The sequence below is a fragment of the Macaca mulatta genome, chromosome X (assembly GCF_049350105.2).
Source record: "Macaca mulatta isolate MMU2019108-1 chromosome X, T2T-MMU8v2.0, whole genome shotgun sequence".
NCBI classification, from domain to species: domain Eukaryota; kingdom Metazoa; phylum Chordata; class Mammalia; order Primates; family Cercopithecidae; genus Macaca; species Macaca mulatta.
The window spans coordinates 53,600,160-53,614,928 of NC_133426.1; the positions used below are offsets into that span (position 1 = coordinate 53,600,160).

Genomic DNA, 14,769 nt, shown 5'->3' on the forward strand with positions numbered 1-14,769 from the left:
AAGATTTCCTCCTATTTTCTTCTAAGAGATTTGCAGTTTTAGCTCCCATGTTTATCACCTCTCAGTCTTTTGGCTAAGATCAAGTGCAGCTCCTATGTTTAAGTCTTTGATCCATTTTTATTTTACTTTTGTACATGGTGGAGGATAAGGATCCATCTTCATTCTTTTGCATACGAATATCCAGTTTTCCCAGCGCGAACTGTTGAAAAGATTTTCCCATTGACTAGTCTCAGTATCCTTCTCAAAAATCATTTGACCTTATGTATGAGGGTTCATATCAGGGCTTTCAAGTCCATTCCATTTGTCTATATGTCTGTTTTTATGCCAGTACTACACTGTTTTGATTACTGTAGCTTTGTGGTAAGTTTCAAAATCAGGAAGTGTGAATCTTCCAATGCTGATCTTTTTCAAGGTTGTTTTGAGTATTTGGGATCTCTTAAAAGCCATATGACTTTTTGGATAAGTTTTCCTATTTCTGAAAAAAATGACAAGGGGACGGTTTCTGTCAATTCATTTTCTTAATCGGAATGAACCATGTTTTCCTGTTTCTTTGTATTCCTTGTGATTTTTTTTGGTTCAAAATTGAGCATTTATTATTATAATGTAATAACTCTGGAAATCAAATTCTCCCATTTCCCTAGGGTTTTCTGTTTTTTGTTTTTTGTTTTTTTTTTAATTGAAGGCTGTAGGAGTCTGTTTGCTTTTAGATCTTTCCAAACTATTTTTCAAAGACCATTTCTTGTCACACGTGCTCACTATAATCTATGTTCCTTTAGCTTGTGTTCAGCTAATATTTTGATAGAAATTCCTCTGAATTCCAGGGATAGAAACAGAGAAACAAACAAACAAAAAAATCCAAAGAGAGAGAAAGAGAAAGAGATCAACCACCTGTCCTAATCTTTGCAGACTGGCCCTCTGCTGAGGCCATCCTTACCAATTAGGCTTATTCTGAGCCTAGAGATCAGCCTGCCTGTTGTGTTAAATCCAATATCTGGCCCCTCTCTAGGCAGCTTCTGTTGCCTGATTTTTTTTTTTTTTTTTCCCGTTGTTGGTCACACTTTCCGTTGTTGGTAATATATTGTAGCAACTCTAGATACTGATTTGCCTGCCCTCTGTCCAATGTTTGTTTATGTAGTTGCTTGTTTTGTTGTTGTTGTTGTTGTCATTGTTTTCTGCGTATTTTTTGGTAGCTTAACTAGACTATTGAAAGCTATCTCCCCACAGTATGAAACCTCTGGTGCTGCTCCTCAGGGTTCTGACTTGGGCATGTGCACAGTCGCCATGAGATGACAGTGCTTTTAGCAGGGCTCATTTTGACAGTCTCTTTCCCTGATCTCTCTGTCAAAGTATCTACTTCACCTGGTATCACACACAGCTGTCAGTCTCCACTACTTCCTGGTGGATTGCTCTGTTATATTTGACAATGCTCTGGGGCATAATTTGCTCCACAGTCCGATTCAGTGAGTTTCAGGCAGGGGTAGTTTTTAAGGCCAGGCTATGAAGTTTGTTATAATCCCAGCAGGGTTCTTCATAGCTGTATAGTTCCCTGTTTCTGTCAGGTGAACTAGCTGGCCTATGATTTTGCTTGTTGCTCTTAATGAAGAGGAGCTATTGTTTTCAAGTGTTTCTAGTTTTCGACTTCCTCACACTTGATTACAGACAAAGTCAATTCTTTTGGGAGTGCTTTGCAGCTCCTTTTCTTTTTTTTTTTTTTTTTTTCAGACGGAGTCTCGCTCTGTTGCCCAGGCTGGAGTGTAGTGGCTCAATCTTGGCTCACTGCAATCTTTGCCTCCCGGGTTCAAGTAATTCTCCTGTCTCAGCCTCCTGAGTAGCTGGGATTACAGGCGCACACTACCACACATGGCTAATTTTTGTATTTTTTAGTAGAGACGGGATTTTGCCATGTTAGCCAGGCTGGTCTTGAACTCCTGACCTCAGGTGATCTGCCTGCCTCAGCCTCCCAAAGTGCTGGGATTACAGGCATGAGCCAGGAGCTCCTTTTCTTATACATTTCCTTTCCCCCTAGGAAAAAAATCTCTGAGCCCCTACTGGGGCACTGAGCAAGGCAGTAGACCCTTGTCTTCTCGGCTTGCCTCTTCCAGAGTGGAACCTCTGTTCCATGATTGAACTGGAGTGAACTTGATTGGGCCACCTGTATTCCTGGACTTTCATCCCTGGGGTAGAGCCTCTGCCCTATGAGCAGGAGCTAAGTGGGGGAAGGGAGCCCCTATGCCTTTTGACTGTACTCGCCAGGAATTTAGCCTCTTCAACTCAGAGTTGGAAGGGATGAGAAATTCTAGTGGCTTGTCCCTCCAGGTCAGATATGGTAATTGTTGGTTGGGTGCTGAGAAGAGAGGGAGCCCGTCTTTCTCCCATCAAGTCGAGTGGGAAAATGAGGAAGGAGGGAGTGAGTGGGTTGTAACTCAAAAGCCACAGACTCTTACTGTTCTTATCAAGTTTGAGTGAATTTTCTTGAATGAATGTTTCTTCATTTGCTCAATTTTTAGACATTTAAAATGGCTGTTCTTTCCATCATTTTCATCAGTTTTGCTTGTATGCTAGGGTGTGGGTCCATGGAGCTCATTATACTGTCCTAGAAGTGGACTTCACATCTTTTCCATATTTTTTTAAAAATAATGTAAGATAATTGAACATGTTTAAAGCCTGAGTCAGGAGAAAGGGAGAGGTTGGAGATAGAGAAGGGAGAGAGGTAACTGATTTATCAAGATTCCAGATGAGGTAGTGGGGAATAGGACACATAACACTGGTAGAAGAAGTAGCGGACGTGAAAAAGAGCACCTCTTCCACTGTGTCAGGGGGAAGGAGTGAGTACAGGACAGGTAGGGATGGTTAAGTTTGTAAGTAGTTTGTTGCAAGGAGTTGAGGACATTCTTGTCTGTTGTCTTCTATTTTCAACGCAGAGAAGGTGAGATGACAGTGAGTGTGAGGGTGAGGTAGAGGTGTGGGAAGGCTGAAGAGAATGGGGATTTGGCAAAACTGCTGCAGAGATTTGGGCTAGAGTTTCATATTTTCTCTGCCTTCAAAGGGAGATGCTCAGAATTATGTGTGTGAGTACCTCTTTTAATGTCTCATGAAACCACAAATGAATTTCTGGTCCTAGATGTTTGTTGAGCTGGCCACAAGATAAACTCCCCTGGAATTTTATTCCAAGGCAAATTTCCACTTAGAAATGTCTCCTGGCTGGGCATGGTGGCTCACGCCTGTAATCCCAGCACTTTGGAAGGCTGAGGTGGGCAGATCATGTAAAGTCAGGAGTTGGAGACCAGCCTGGCCAACATAGTGAAACCCCATCTCTACTAAAAATACAAAAATTAGCCAGGCATGGTGGCGCACACCTGTAGTCCCAGCTACTTGGGAGGCTGAGACAGGAGAATCTCTTGAACCTGGGAGGCAGAGGTTGCAGTGAGCCAATATCACGCCACTGCACTCCAGCCTTGGCGAAAAAGCGAGACTCTCTCTCAAAAAAAAAGAAAAAAAAAAAAAAGAAATGTCTCTCCTTTTTTTTTTTTTTTTTTTCCAGAAAATGGAAACTTGGGAATTCTGCCCCCGCCTCCTTCCTGCTACAGCTGTCAGGAAGCTCAGGGGCACACCGAGCCCCATACTCTCTGAGGCGCCTGCTCACATACATTCCCTTGGCTTCCTTCCTCTCAGAGCTCTTTGTTCTGTTTTCTCCCCCACAGGATTGGTTCTACCCTCTGTTTTAACCTTTAAGGAGAATGGGGGAGGGACCTGCCATTTATAGCTTAGGGCTGAAGAGTGCAGACCGCAGGAACTCAAATGGCCTGTGGGCCCAGCTCCCCGCTGCTGCTGTGTGTCCCTGGACAAGCGACTCAATCTCTCTAAGCCTCTGGCTCCTCATCTACAGCGCAGGCATGACCACAGCTCCTACTTCATAGGCAGTGCTGTTGGAAATAAATGAGGCCATTCATGTAAAGCGTTTGGAGCCATACCTGCATCTCAGTGAGTGCCACCTAGTCCTAACGAATACAATGATCATGCAATCTTCTCTTCACCACGTAATTGGGAGGGAGGAATCTCTCAAAGTCTCACAATGGTCCTGAGCTGTAGATGGCATCTCGTCCATTTTACAGATGGGAAAAGTGAAGTCGAGCAGTGGAGTGACTGGCTTTGATGGTCCCACATCAAGGGAGTGTCAACACTGGGATTTGGATCCAGTCTGTGTGTCTGTGTACCTCTGTGTCAGCAGGGTTGAATGAGTTGGGACCTCCTATGCTAAACAGCTTTGGAGGGGCGGCCACATGAGCCAGGGATTTCTCTGCGTCTGTCCTCTCATCTCTCAGATGAGGTGAGCAGGCCAGCTCCGTGGTTCTCCAACCTGTCTTGACATCAAGGTCACCTGAGACTGGTTAAAGACACAGCTTCCTGGGCCCCATTCCCATGCTACTGAACCAGATCCTGAAGGTTGGGCACCAGAAGTCTGCATTTCTGGCAGCCCATGTCGTGATTCTGATGTAGCCAGTCTGGCCTTCCAAAACCTCTGGGTGAAATTTGAAGCAAGTCTGTGAGGCAGGACGCTTCTCTTCCCTCCAGGGTGTGAGACGGTGTCCTCCAAAGAGCCTGCAGTTGCTGTGCACTCACTGTCCTGCCATTCTCATTGGGGATCCAGGGAAAAGCACGATTTGGCTGGTGTGGCTTCTACAATCTCAGCAGAATAAACAGGGAAAGTTTCGCACAAAAATTCCTGATTCACACTTGTTTTCTCATTCATTCACGCATTTACTGGCATTACTTTCACCCACTCTTTCCTTCACTCACATTTATTCATTCCTTTTTACACTCACATTCACTCTCTGTGTCAGGCAGATTGCTGTCCCGAAACGCATGGCAAACTCCATGGGCAAACTGACGGTGAACTCATGAGGACATAATTTACAGAGGCGGGTGGCATTAGAGGACCCACAAGGGATGGGCAGAGACTGAGGAACTGTATCTGCCAAAAGCCCTGAAGGGTCAAGCTGCAATGGCAGTTAAAAGAAAGTGGCAAGAGTCATAGCCATGGAAGAGGAGCTGCCCATGGGAGCTGATGGCCCGAGTTAGGGGAGCCTCGCGACAGCTAAAGCACAACCCAGCAGATAGGGAGGCATAGGGATAAATACCCGAAAGCTCTTGCTCTGACCTCCACACATCGGGTGCCATTGTCTCTCACTTGCAGGACAAGGAGCCCAGATGATGCAATCAGCAGGGGTCAGTCTCCTGAAGCACAGAGCGGGACAGGCATATATGGGGAGTGGATTTAGAGGAGCAAGCGGGGAGTAACAAAGAAAGCCCCCCACCATTAGCCCCTGAGCTGCCCTCGCTCCTGTTTGGGTCTGGCCCAACCACCCGTCCCACTTCAAGGTCTTCAATGTGGGCACATGCTACGTGGTAACCAAGGGCAGGATCACATCCCGAGCCACATAGTCTACTACCTCATGAACATCCCATCACGCCCCACTCCATCTACCTATACCAGCATGGTGAGAGCAAACTCAACCTCAGAGGCTGCATTGGAGGCAAGCAGGTAGGGAGGGCCACACACACCCAGATGGGTTGGCTGGCCTGTCCCAGATGGGCTGGAGGTGTAGGGGTGGCCACATTCTGGGTCCTGAGGTGGGCCACCCAGGGATGCGGTAGAAGCAGATTTCGTCACTCCTGCTTTTCCACCCGTCAGCCACTCAGTCTTGCCTCAGCTGCCGAATGGCTCCCAATGCCACCTGCTCTGCAGGTCTAAGAGTTTGGCCCTGGCACCCAAGGCCTGCCCAAAGCCAGCTGCTCCTTGACAGTGACCCGCTTGGTCCTGCCTGACTGGTCCCCTCATCTTTCTCACAACTCTGTGCCTTTGCTGGTACAGTTTCCCCACCTAGACGGCCCTCCTCTCTTCCATCTGTCAGCAGGTGACCAATACTGGTCACACAGACAGCTGCCCTGAGACACCCACCCTTGAATCACTCTTCTTCTCCCCAACACAGGGCAGATACTGCCCTCTCCGCCTCACCCCAACACAGGTGTCACACTGGCAGCCCCTGTCCCCATCCGTGACTGTGTCCTTCCTGCCTGTCCCCCAATTTCCTTCCAAGGCCCAGCACCCACTCCATGGTGTGGTCCAGGAAGCCCTCCCCATCCTCTCCTCCCTCCCAGGCAGGTTGCTGTGACCTGGGTTCCAGCTCTCCCAGTTCTGGCCCATGTGTGACTCTCTTGGCCCGAGTCTCTTCTCCCCAGCCCAGCACAGTGACCTACACGTTCTGATTGCTGGCTGAATAAAGGGATCCATTACTACAGCATTTGGCCTTGTGCCTCAGCTTGTTAGCACAGGTATTGTTCCTGCTGGCAGGACTGCTTGGGGGTGGGACAGGTGGGAAATGAAGTGCAGGAAGGACAGTTGTTGTCACAATTGTCATTTATTGGACACCTATGCACAGTCATGGTGCCATCTGCTTCCGCATGTGTGGCTCATTTCATCTTCACCACAGCTCCATGGGGTGGACATTCCTGCCACCGGTTTATGGATGAGGAAGCAGAAAGCAGCCCCAGGGCAGGTGGTCAGGACAAAACAAATCCCAGACTGAAAGCTGGGCCTACCCGCCTGCCCTCAGCTCCCCTACTGGAGAGGTGGTGGTGCCCCGGGCAAGGAGCTGCTCCGATGGCCCCATCCTAGTGGCTCCCTTTCTGTTACCTCCAGACTGACAGCCTCCTCTCTAGGTAGACTCTGACCTGTGACTGCCCCATGGCCCACTCCTCAGAGCAGAGTCAGAAGTCGCTGGAGGCGTGACCCTGGCCCATGGCAGCCCCTACAGCCAGGGCCATCTCGGTTGGAGCCAGCCCGGCCTTGCCCACACAGCTCAGAGCCCAGATGGACATGTGGCCGTCTCCACAGGGCATACCTCCCTGCACACAAGCGTGTGTGTGCATGCATACAGCCGGTGCCACCTTCATGTTCATCACAGAGCACCAGGCCCAGTTTACAAAGCACCTCCCCGTCGAGGTAGCTGTCACTTGTGCAGCACCCGCTGTGTATCAGGCCGCGGACTGGGTGCTCTCCACCCACTATCTAAAGTGTGGCCCCCAGAGAGCAGGCCGGGTGAGCCAATGCTCTTTGGATATGAGGCCAGAGAGGGGCAGGGACATGTGCGAGGGCACAAGGGACCATGTAAGGGAGCTGGGGAAGTTTACCCTACGGCTCCTACCTCCCAGTCAAGGGCTCCTTCCACCAGAGCACGCTGACTGCTGACTCATGTCCATAATAAAATGTATGTATGAAACGCCTATATCCGCATATAGAAATGTGTGCCTGGACCTATGCACCTGTGCAGATGTTCCTAACACATGCCATCAGCGGTTAACAACACACCTAACCACAGAGAAGTGAATCACCAGTTCCTCTGGCCTCCCACAGCCCTTTATGGTTCCCCTCGGTGCTGCCAGTGTTTCCCTCACTGGACTGGCCGTGTCTTGAGAACAGGAACACCCCAGCACCCAGCACAGGGTGCTCACTACGTGGAACCCTGCAGTCACTATACATGACAGTTGAAGGAACAAATAAATGTCTGAATGCGTTGAGTATCTGACAGACTGGGATGCTGTGTGGAGCCTGTGACAAGCCCCATCTGGAGAATCGAAGCACAAGCATCTACCATTTTGGAGCAAAAGCCATGCTCTCTTCATCAAATAACCGCTCACTTTTTGAGAAGCGGCACTTGGCACCTGATGATTAACACAAGGTCGAACTACTGGCTCCTGGTAGAGTGTGAGCACTTAACCACGGGACCCCAAGTGACCATGCAACCTGAGCTGCCCACCCTGGGCCTGTGCCATCTTATCCACCAAATCATAAAGTCGGGCAGGCAATGACAATGCTTGTCACCAAAGGGCAGTGGTCACAGGAGATCAGACCGGAGCAGGCCCTGCAGGCACAAGTGAGTTACGGGAGGCTCACCCTCCCCATAACACCTTCTCCTGCCGCATGGCTTGCCCTCCCTCCGCTCACACCGAGGGCCTTGTGTGGAGTTCCCAACAGGCAGCTTCCCAAAGAAGGAAAAAAGCCCAGGAGCATGGTTTGCGAATGACACGCATAATAAACAAGTGTGACCCTGATGGGAAGTAAGGAAGGGAAATCCTCTTCAGAGTCAAAACAGCCATGCGCGCCGTGTGGTTGATCTCTGTCCAGAAAGTGACCTGGCCAGGGGCACTGATCAATACAGATTGCGTCTGGCCAGATAGTCAGAAACTTGGAAGGAACAAGATTGGAGAACTGATAGCAATAATGACCATGTAATAAACTACTTAGAGTACTCATTATGTGCAAGGCACAGTTCTAATTGCTTTGCCTGCATATATTTGAGGAGCAAGTGGACAGATCTCTCAGGATGGGTTGTGTGGGGGTATCTGTGTCCCATGTGAGTACTCACCAAAAGGAGCATGATTACGCAGCCCGTGGAGATCTGTCAACATCTTCTCCAGACACCCGGTGCTTGTTCAAAGAGCCAATGAACAAAATTATCATAGTAGTATCATTATCATTATCAACATTGATTTACCTTCACTTAGGTTGCCTTGGCTCCCAACACTGCTGAGTGCCCAATCTCTCAACAGCAGAAACCCCAATATGTCACCATTGCCTAGAGAGACCAACAAGTCTTTGAATGACAGGGGCATTACATCGGATCCCCTCCATCACGGAACTGGCATTAATTTATCCTCACTGAAATAGTCACATATTCCGGAATGTATTTGCCTTCCATTCCTACAGTGCATCTATCAGCACCATCATCCTTCAATTTTCTAATTACTTTATACAGCTTATATACCATTGAACTATCCCATGCAATATTTTTTTCTGATCAAGGAACACATTTCACAGTGAAAGAGATAAGATAATGGTCTCATGACTAAGAAGTTCTCTGTTCATATGACATAGACAATCACCTATAAACAATTGCTCTTACAGAAAGGTGGAATGGCCTATGAACTATATGGTTATGGTGACAACTAGGAAATAGTTTGTGAGATCTAAATGCCATTCTATAGAATTCAGTATGTTCTCTGGATTAACAACCCATATATGCTGCTTTTTCTCCCATAAACAGAATATTGTATGTCTAGAAACCAAAGAATAGAAATGGGAGTAACACCTGACACCAGTTCGGTTAGTAAAACTTGCAAAACTTTTTTTTTTTTTTTTTTGAGACGGGGTCTCGCTCTGTCACCCAGGCTGGAGTGCAGTGGCCGGATCTCAGCTCACTGCAAGCTCCGCCTCCCGGGTTCACGCCATTCTCCTGCCTCAGCCTCCCGAGTAGCTGGGACTACAGGCGCCCGCCACCTCGCCCGGCTAGTGTTTTGTATTTTTTAGTAGAGACGGGGTTTCACCGGGTTAGCCAGGATGGTCTCGATCTCCTGACCTTGTGATCCACCCGTCTCGGCCTCCCAAAGTGCTGGGATTACAGGCTTGAGCCACCGCGCCCGGCCTTGCAAAGCTTTTGATTCATAGGAAGTTAAGACTTCCATCTGGCCACCTGGAGCTCCTAATGCCATGGAATCAATGGGCAAAAATGGGGAGAGTAAGGTTCCTGTGTTGGCTGGGATGAGTGATCTTAATTATCAAGGGGGAATGGGGAGTGTGCAATACAACAGTATTGGGGAGAACATTTTCTGGGACCTAGGAGATTCACTGTGTGATCCTAGTTCTGCCATGTCCAATGGCAAAAGTTCACACAGATTTTAATGACTCAATAAAGGTGGGACTTCTGAAAGCTCAGATTCCACATAATCATTGTGGAGACAATGTCTAGGGTCCCTTAGGAGCATAATACACAACTTGAACAAGGCGCGTTCAAGATTACTGGGCCTGTGGAGAAGGGCTCAATGTACCTTTTATGAGTCCCGGGAAATCACCCGGGGGGTTTCATTCCCACCACATCCAGTGATAAAGGTTAGCCAAAGAATACAGTAGCCATACACATATAGGACCACAAAGAGCCTCACCTTACTAAGAAAATAACCATGACCAGCTAAGGTACTTGTTAAAGGAAGGGGAACACATGGATTCAATAGAGAGAAAGGGAAGTCAGAAACACTAGCTCTGGTCTCTGGACAAGATGTAATGAGGACTACAAGCACTTTCCTTATTTCCTTCTTTGCTCTGTGCGTGCGTGTGTGTGTGTGTGTGTGTGTATGCATATACATACATTTACTTCCATTCTCTTTCTTCATCTTCACACTATATATTGTAGAATATAGTGTGTGAGTAGTGGTACAACATACAACTGAGTTTATAGCTTGCAGCATATCTAGAAGAGATCGCAAGGTGACTAGAAGAGGAAAGGATATCACCCAAATTCTTGGACTTAAAACCAGAGATAATAGAGGATAAGATTTGAGATAATATCCTTTCAAGAAGGAGTGAATAGTGATTACATACACTTTAGTAGCATTATGTTGGAACATGGCACTTTTGGAAGTGTTAATTTAGGGAAAAGTTTGTTATCTATTTTGCCCTCATAAAGGGCTGGTCCCTACTAAGTACTTCTTGTTTTCTTTCCTTTTGGTTTTCTGGCTACCCATTATTCATATTCTATCTTGTTTTATTCAGTCAAGGCAAAATACTACTCTAGGGCATTCATTTTCAACGTAGGTGATATCATCCCAGGCAAGTGAAAGTTTGTCCTTCATGAGAAAAAAATCTTTGCTATTGGAATGGATTGTGGCCCTCTAAAGCTCAGCCTTACTTGACAAAATCTTATTCCTTAGTATATAGTTTGTCTTGCTGGGTTTTTCTGGGTATCACATGAACAGCACTGATATTGAACTTATTGAAGATATGCTAAATGTATGAAAGATCACTGATATAGAGCCATGTTGAATAAATGATTCTGATTGGAGGACTTTCTTTCAATTACTCATTCTTTTTTTTTTTTTTTTTTTTTTTTTTTTGAGACGGAGTCTCGCTCTGTCGCCGGGCTGGAGTGCAGTGGCCGGACCTCAGCTCACTGCAAGCTCCGCCTCCCGGGTTCCCGCCATTCTCCTGCCTCAGCCTCCCGAGTAGCTGGGACCACAGGCGCCCGCCACCGCGCCCGGCTTGTTTTTTGTATTTTTAGTAGAGACGGGGTTTCACCGTATTAGCCAGGATGGTCTCGATCTCCTGACCTCGTGATCCGCCCGTCTCGGCCTCCCAAAGTGCTGGGATTACAGGCTTGAGCCACCGCGCCCGGCCTCAATTACTCATTCTTAAAGTCCTATTGCAAGAGTTGACCTGCTGCCTATTGTCTGCCATTACCTAATTTATGTTTGATCCTCAGTGTTTTTATCTGTTACTCAAGTTTTGAGAATGAAATATAGAGTAAATTTAATTGCACAAAACTCATTCAGTTCATCACTAATTATGTTAAGTACTGAACAGAAAGAATGTCAACAATACGTGAATGACTATCTGCAGCTAGCTATATTAAAAGTTATTTTGTTTTTAGAAACTTTTTAATTTTTAATTTTTGTGGGTACATAGTAGGTGTATATATTTATGGGATACAGGAGATATTTTGACACAGGCACGCAATGTGAAACAGGCACATCAGGGAGAATGGGGAAACAATCCCCTCAAGCATTTATCCTTTGAGTTACAAGCAATCCAATTACATTCTTTTTTTTTTTTTTTGAGACGGAGTCTCGCTCTGTCGCCCAGGCTGGAGTGCAGTGGCGCGATCTCTGCTCACTGCAAGCTCCGCCTCCCGGGTTCACGCCATTCTCCTGCCTCAGCCTCCCGAGTAGCTGGGACTACAGGCGCCCACAACCGCGCCCGGCTAATTTTTTGTATTTTTAGTAGAGACGGGGTTTCACCGTGGTCTCGATCTCCTGACCTTGTGATCCGCCCGCCTCGGCCTCCCAAAGTGCTGGGATTACAGGCGTGAGCCACCGCGCCCGGCCCCAATTACATTCTTCTAGTTATTTTTAAATGTACAATTAAGTTATTATTGACTATAGTCACCCTGCTATACTATCAAATAGTAGGCCTTATTTAAAAGTTATTTTTTCTAACAAGCAAAAGTTAAAAGTTACTTTTACTAACAATAATTTTTAAGAAATACATTTTAAAATTATTACACATTTTCTGGAAAAATTAAACTAGGGATAATTTTTAAAATTTAAGTTATAATGTTGTTATTACGTAGTTATACAAGTTGCTAATATACATATATAATTTGACACATTAAAATCTATATAGGTAAATAAATTATATTTAAAGTTGCTTGGCAGATACAGTTATAAAATTAAATGTTAATAGTTTTTTATATTTCTAAATTAATTAAAACTTTTATTTGGTTATTCTTAACCCTGTATCGAACAAAAAGAGTAACTTTTATACTTACTCTTTCTAGGTATAAAGTGCAAATATGCAAACAGTTATTAAATATATAATATGCCTGTGATATTAACATTTCAGGGGGCAATAATGAAAAATAGGTGGAGAACTGCTTTAGTGGATCTGTCCAGCCCTAGCAAAATGGTAGGTATAATCTAGAATTGCTTGGAATTTAATTAATAATATACTGAAGGAAAGACTGAAAATTGTGGGAGTTCATTCATTATAGTAATGGCCTATAGGCTGATAATAGTGGCAAAAACATGAATGACAGTGTGTTCCCATTTCCTCTGCTATTTCCTCTGCTATTCTTTCTTCCCTGATCTGGCCACTTTCTACTTGCCTGGAACTAGACTTGCTCTCATTCTCCCTGCCTCACCTATGTTCAGTCCTTAAATCAGGAGAGTGAGGTGTCAGGCACTGTTCTAGGTGCTGGCTACTGAGTGGTGAAGAAGGTTCCTGCTCTCCTAGATCTCACATTTTAGAGAAAGGATGACAGACACAAACAACCAAACAAATACATGAACAAAATCATTTCACAAAGTCAAAAATACTTTGAAAACAATTTTTTTTTTTTAAAAAAAGGATAAAGGTAGTGTAATGGGGTGAGGATGGAGAACAAGATGAAATAGGTTAGTCAGGGAAGGATTCTCCATGGAGGTGAGAGTTGAGGTGAGCTTGAATGACAAGAAGTCATCAGTCATTTCATGAGGACCCAGAGGCGTGGGATCCCAGGGTGAGAGATGAGCTTGGTGTATTCAAGGGAATTCAGAAAGAAGTCCAACTGGAAGCAGCAAGAGGAAAGACTGGTACTAGATAAGGTAGGAAAGAAGTTCTGGAGTAAGATGGTGTAGGGCCATGACAGCCATGGAAGGCATTTAGCTTTTATTCTAGGTAAAATGAAAAGCCACTGGAGGGTTTTGAGCTGGGAGTGACGTGATCTGAATTTTGTCTTTTAAAGCTTACTCTGTCTGATGTATGGAGAATGGGTTTTAGTAGGTGCAAAACTGGAAACAAGAAGGCCATCTAGGAAGCTAGTTATGAGACCAGTTAGACAGTCCAGGCAAGAGACCATGATAGCTTGGGCTAGGATAGTGATTGTGGAGAAAGATATGTGGACAGATTTGGAATAGATTTTTACCTGGGCAGCACTATCAATCAACTTGATCCCATTGAAATTTACAGATACTCCATCCAATAACAGCAGAATACACATTCTTCTTAAGCTGACATGGAACATGCACCAAGATAGACTGTATTCTGGGCCATATAACACACCTTAACAAATTCAAAAGGCTGAATGTGGTGATCACACTGGTAATCTCAGCACTTTGGGGAGGCTGAGGTAGGAGGATCGCTTGAGGCCAGGAGTTCAAGACTAGCCTGGGAAATATAGCAAGACCCTGTCTCAACAAAAAAATTAAAAATAAAAAATTAGGTGGGCATGGTGGTGCACACTTGTAGTCCCAGCTACTCAGGAGGCTGAGGGAGGAGGATCCCTTTAGCCCAAGATTTCGAGGTTGTAGTGAGCTATGACTGCGTCACTTCATTCCAGCATGAGTGACAGATTGAGACCCTGTCTCCAAAAAAAAAAAAAACCCACACATTTAAAAGAATAGAAATCATACAAAGTATGCTCTCAGACCACAATAGAAATAAAATAGAAACCAGTAACAGAAAGACGGCTGGAAAATCCCCAAATATCTGGAAATTAAATCACAAATTTCTAAATAACATATAGGTTGAAGAAGTTTCAAGATAAATTTTTAAATATTTCAAATTAAATGAAAATAAAACCGCAATTTATTAAAATTTGTGGGATAATAGAAAATCCCAAATAATCTATGGGAGTGGGCACCACTCCTAGAACTAATGAAAATACATATAGCAAGGTCACAGGGTACAAGGTCGATATACAAAAAATCAATTGCTTTCCTATATACCAGCAATGAACAATTAGAATTTCATATTTTTAGGAAAGCAATACTATTTTCAACAGCAGCAAAACAATGAAATACTTAGGAATAAATATAACAAAATATACACTGGACCGAAATCTAGAAAACTACAGAACACAGATTAAAGAAATCTAAATAAAGGGAGAGCCATTCCATGTTCATGACAAAGAGGACTCAATGCTTTTAGGATGTCAATTCTTTCCAACTTAATGTATACATTCCATATCATTTCAGTCAAAATCTCAGCAAGCTATATTGTAGACATAGACGAAATGATTCTCAAGTTTTTATGCAAAAGCAAAAGACCCAGCAAAATCAAAACAATACTGAGAAACAAAGTTGGAGGATTTGCACTATCTAATGTCAAGACCCCACAGCACTATAAAGTTACAGTACAGAAGACAGTGTGATTGAAGTGGAAAAATACAAACTGTTTTTGCT

At 45.0% G+C, this 14,769-nt stretch overlaps 1 pseudogene; it reads left to right on the forward strand.

Moving 5' to 3' along the window:
• The first annotated feature begins 7,865 nt into the window (after positions 1–7,865).
• The window catches only part of LOC703397 (large ribosomal subunit protein bL32m pseudogene), a 42,959-nt pseudogene continuing 36,055 nt past the window's right edge, over positions 7,866–14,769 (forward strand).